A 6000-nucleotide genomic window follows, 5' to 3' on the forward strand; every position below is an offset into this window, starting at 1 on the left:
ATATGTTACTCGTCAAAATACAAACTTGTCCAATTGTGATCCAAAGCTTCACGCAGAAATTCCATCAGGAGCCGGCTAACGACAGTCTTTGCTGGGAGCAGGCTGGCAGGACCCGGCCTCCACCCCAGGGACAGAAGCACAGAGCCTGCTTCTGCCAGGAGAACTGAGTCTGCTGCTGGTGTTCGGCACATCCCTTCACCGGCGTCTCCACCACCATTTTTTAATGCAGAATTTATTTGCCTTCCTTTTGATCAGGGAATTAGTTCAGATTCAGCAGCAGTAAACATTCCACAAATGGAACCAGCTCCTTATATTTCAAGCACAGTTCCAATCACTTGTGTAAAAGCATTTGGAGTTATTTTATGAAGGGGTCTAGGAAATATTTTATTTTCTGTTTCCGAAGGGTCTTAGAATCACTCATTTTAACTAAACAAAGGCAAACAGTCCTTGCTAACAACTGTAGTTCTCTATTTTTTCTACAAATATATACGTGTCTAGCATTGTGCTCAGAGCTATTCCAAAGGCTTAATTCTACTAATCAACTGAAGTTCTCTGATAGCATATTTTCATTTGAACCAAATCTCTTGTGAAGATGTGGGAAATTCAAGTCTTCTAACTAAGAAGGAAGCTGATACCACCTCAATCCTTGTAGAACCAAGCCCAGAGCTGTAATCAATGCTGGTCATTACAGGGCTAATGATGATGGATAAATTGATGGCAGCATTTCTAAGGAAACACAGACCTCGGCCAAAGACTGTATTACGTGGAACCATTTTTTCCCTCACAGAGGCAACATCATCCGCTTGTGACAGGACAGGATGAAACTCATGGGGAATAAAAGCCAGATGCTACCCAGGTCTGCAGAGGGGAGCTCCTAGATTAGAGAACCTCTACTCAGCAAACACTGTCTGCCTTCACCTGGCCTGTCGCATGGGAAATGATACCCATTATATGAAACATGGAGAGAAAGACCTTAGTCACTGAGAACTATTTTATTTAAACTATTGTTTTATTTAAATTATTTTATTTAAATAAATTATTTTATTTTATGGTCTTTTAAACAGACTATAAGGTGGGTATTGGTATTACTTTTGTATAAATGAGAAAGAAAAGGCTAAAAAGATATAACACAATGTATGAAGTCATACGAAGTCAATGTGTGAACTCATACAGTGTATGAGTAGGGTAGGGCTGAGATCTGAACCCAGATCCATCTCACCTCAGAGTAAATTCTTTCCCGTCTGTGACAGTGCAATAGCCCCATATAATTAAACAGAATAACAAAGGGCTTCCACGGTGTGTAATTGCAAATCAATACTTGGAGAGACTTTGAATATTACCAAAAAATGTTTGAGTCAATAACGCACAGACCTCAGCAAATAGAATTATATAAACAGTAAACACATTCATTGTTTCAGCTCATAGAATAAGCTTATAGGAAAAACTCATTGGTCAATCGATTCAGTTTGTGAACTCTTGCACGGCCAACACTGTCCTTGAACCAGAAGCATCACAGGAGCTGGAATCTGATCAATGTCTTTGGGAGGGAGCAATCGGCACCATGAGGCACCGAGATACAAAAAGCCTAAGAGCAGAATGGCGCTAGAGAAGGTAAGTCCAATGCAGAATATTTTAAACTCGATTACTTACTATTCTGAAAATAGTATTAATAATAATCATCATAACATATGAAATAAAATACTATTAATACACAAATTAAAGAAGGATAGCACAAAGATTTGTCTTACTCAGAATACCATTTGAAAAACAGTATGTTCACAATAATTTAGAATTTAAAACAATTCACTGGTTTACTTATCTAATAAGTCAATTACATGGAAACTATTCTGGTACTGATTCTAATACCTATTCTTTCACTTTTCTGATTGTTGCTTAATTTTGAGAGGAAGTAAATAGGCAAGCTTTTAAGACAGGAAAAAAAGAAGCTGTCTGATAATTCTTCCTAAGAAGCATCCTTTGGGTTTTTAATAAAGTACATTTGTCTCAGTAGATGAAGCAAGCTCAGGGTCAGGTTTATTAGTGAGTATGATTTTCCAGTAGTGAACACTGCGGACATCGCTTCCTGCCTTGCGTCCCAGACTGCAATCGTACATGAGCTTTTCCCTTTGTCTCCAAAGTCCCAGAATATAGACTTTAAATCCTTCTCAGGCTTGAATTCTTTAAATAGTTTTCTAGAGGCAGGGCAGAGAGTAGGAGAAGCTGTGGGAATTATGGAAGGATAGAGAAAAGCTGGAGGATACCAGGCAGGCACTAAAAGCTGTGAGCCATAAGACCTACGGATTTGGACAAAGGAGTGGACAACTCTACATAATACATGCACAAAAACATTCAAAAAGAAACTCGAGACACTCTTTCCCTTCACTGTGTAAAACTGATATATTTTCAGACTGATATGATTTGGGTTTAACCTAAATAATTAATGCTAAAATGACCCAGTGTTCTTGTACAATTAGCACAAATCCTGGACTGATAAACGCCTAAGAAAGAGCAACAGACGAGCAGAGAGGAGTGAGCTGAACTTTGGGGGCACCTTGTGTTCTCACCACTGTGATCCTGAGACTTGTTATTTTATCTCCTCCAGGAGAATTTGAATGTTGCAAGTGAGCTAGAAAACTTTCCTTGGCTTTGTCAATAAATGACAGGGAGGCCCTTCAAATCCCCTTTGGAATAGGCAGAATATAGGCATATAAACAGGAAGTAGCTCAGCAGACATCTATTTAGACAAAAAGAAGAAAATCTACATGGCTGACTTATTGGTGGTAGATATAAAAATCCATCATTTGTTTCAGGCTTGTCTAAAGGCTCCAGAGGGGACTTGTAATTTATCTGTGGAAGGAACTAGGTGCTGTGGAAATTGGTCAAAGTTAGAGACAATGCAGTCACAGTGTTGCTAGTTCCGATGGAGATTTTCACGTGGGTCTATTTAACCCACTATCATGGTCAGGCCTGAAAATTGGAAAGAAATGAAAAAAAATCCTAGCAATCTTTACCCCTATGAAAAAGTCCCCATATTTTAATCCCAGAATCCTACGAGATACTATGAAAATACACGCCGTTTCTGACAAGCCAGAGATGATGAATTTTCTCGTGTTTTCTCCAGCCATGGAGTGATCAGGTCCCACACTGCTCCACCTCATCAATTCACTAAGATTAGCAGTTGCTTTTAAGATCTTGATAACTGGTCTAACATTTAATGAGTCTCTGTAATTCCTCAAAGTCATTTTACCCTAAATATTCTGTGTAGAATATTTGTAATAATCTTTTCATTATATTCTGCAATAGGAATGCCTGTGATAGAAAATTGTATGCTTATAAATATTCTAAGGCAAAAATAAATCAATCCTGATTACAGGTGGAGCAGGCGATTATTTCTCTCCATGTTTTATTCCCACAGTTAATCTTACACAGTCATGAGCTGCATGACGACCTTTCAGTCGGGCAGGGTGGTCCCAAAAGATTAGTACCATCCAGCCTGTGAGGCAGCTGTTCCACTGGGTCTGTGTGAGTCCACTCTGATGTCCGCACAAGGGCTGAAATCACCTAAGGATGCATTTCCCAGGGCGTGCCCCCTTCGTTAAGGGACTCATGACTGTATTTCATTAATATTGTGTTTCCGATCTTAGAGTATGGACAGAAAATGCAAAAATTTCTTCCTTTTAAAATGTCATGTTACCCTAATTGTAACTGTGAATGACAGTTTGTGGGCTGAAACCCGTTATCTCAAACACCAATAGGAAATCAGTATCTAAACTGGAACCAAAAAGCAGTAAAGATACCACGCTGCTTTACATAGCAATCTACTCTCTGGACACGCATCATGAGAACGTTCTCATTTGTAGAAAAGGACCAGCTGAATGCCGTAAATATTCCACGTAGAATTATTTCTCAGAGACCAAATATGCAATGAGTGGGGCATGGTTGTTTAGTGAACTGTGGAATAGCCACCACAAAGAAACGGAGGTATGCGAAGTCTTTTGGAAACATAACGTGCTTTACATTTAGTATCACAAAATAACTGTGACAATATATGCATGGGGGCAATGCTAACAAAAAGAGGAAAAGTAATTTTGTAAGGGTGGTGAGATAGCGCTAATCTTCTACACAAAATCTGTACTTGCCGTTACGTGGTGGTGACAACGAGAACCGATAAGACTGCAGTACTGCTGCAAGGGGTGGAAACAACTGCTACCACGTTTTCTGTTAGATCAACAACTCTGGATATATACGCCAGACGACAGACAAACATTTATTTGCTTCACTTTGGAGTGAAGTCCTTGTCAGGCCAGAATGCAATTATTTTAATCCACTTCCTTTCTTATGAGGAGATAAATCAAGTTTCATGAAAGCCACATGTTCAGTAACTTCCACCTTCCACTTTTGATTTTGCAACTGCAGTTTCAAGAATTCCAACTTTTATGTCACATAAATAACGCTGGGAAGGAGCGTGCCCTGCGTGTCTGACAAATGCTCGACGCTTCCGTTTCCACAGCTTTTCCATACATGGAGCACAGCGGGTGGCACGATTAGAGAAGAGGTGTTCGTGACCGTGTGCCCTCCGTGTTGTGCGGCTGTGTCACGTCGTGTGATGTATTAAACGTGAGTCTGGAAGGAGCGGGCTGGCTCCACCTAAAGTCAGCGAGAGCCCACCAGGCAGGAGAGACACGGCGGCCTGGCAGGAACGATGGCACGCCAGAGCGGTGAGGTGGGCTCCTGCGACCGCAGCACTGACAGCTTGTGAGAATGGCGTTAGAGGAATCATCTCTAAACGGTAGTACTTACCAAGTGCAGACGGGTTTACGTGGCGCTGGCTGGACCCGGCACAGGGCTGGACCCGAGCGGCCCGAACCGCCCCGCGCACCTGCCCGGCCCCGCGGCTCCGCGCTTCCCTCCCACGTTCTGTCAGCACGAGCGCTGCGCCTAACTGGGACCACGACGTCTAAGTGGGATTTGGCTCCTCCTTTGCCATGTGACCCTGGTCACGACATTTAACGTGACCTCAATTTTCTCATGTAGAAAACAAAGAAATCAAAGAAAATGTCTAGCGTGGTTGAATGGGTAACGTTTTAACTGGTGTCTCTTGTTTTTCATGGGTGTGGTGTTCCTCCGACATTCTCGTTGCTGTCGTTGTTTGAGGCTCCGTGCGCTGACGATTGTTTCCATGTTGTTTACCAACTATCCCAGAAATAGCCATAGAGAGCGGGAGAAGTCTCAGGAACGTGTGTGCGTGGGCTCCACACAGCATCTTGACGGTGAGGACAAAAGCCGTGCGGGCAGGTGAAGATGAAGTGATATGGCCGTCGGGATTCACGCATCTTTACCCTGTCTGCGAGAACCCAGGTTCCTGGGGATTTCCGGTCAGATCTCGGAGCACAGCAAAGTTAGAAGGAACGAAGACTAATGTTCCGGAGAGAACATAATTCCCCCCCACACCCTCGGCCGCCTGTGTCGTGAATCCAGCCCCTCCAGACTGGAAACAGTTCCTCTTCACTGCATCCGATGGCGACAACGCAGCAATCCGACCTTCCAGCAAGAGGAAGATGGCTCCTGATGCGAACACCACTAAGAATGCCTCGCGCCCTGCGCCCAGCTCCATCCTGTTAGAAAGGATGCCTTCCCTGGGGAGAACCGGAGCTGTTTCATCCTCTTCAATTCCCTTAAAGACAGGCAGTGTCCGCCCAGGTTGGAACTAGCTAAGGACCTGCAAAGAGCTGGAAGAATAATGCCCCGCAGAAGAGGTCGGTAACCTGAAGCCCGGAACCGTCGTATGTCGGTACACGGCAAGAAAGTGGGGATCGTGCAGGTTCAGAGGGTTGCTAATCAGACGAGCTTAAAATGACTATCCCGGATTATGCAGGTGGGCCCACTGCAATCACAAGGGTCCTTAGATGAGAGGCAGGGAGGCGCCGGACAGGGGAAGACTAGACTGGCCCCTGCTGTCCAGAGAGGGACGCAGCCCTGCTGACCCCTTCTAACCCCTAG

The sequence above is a fragment of the Equus przewalskii genome, chromosome 18 (assembly GCF_037783145.1).
Source record: "Equus przewalskii isolate Varuska chromosome 18, EquPr2, whole genome shotgun sequence".
NCBI classification, from domain to species: domain Eukaryota; kingdom Metazoa; phylum Chordata; class Mammalia; order Perissodactyla; family Equidae; genus Equus; species Equus przewalskii.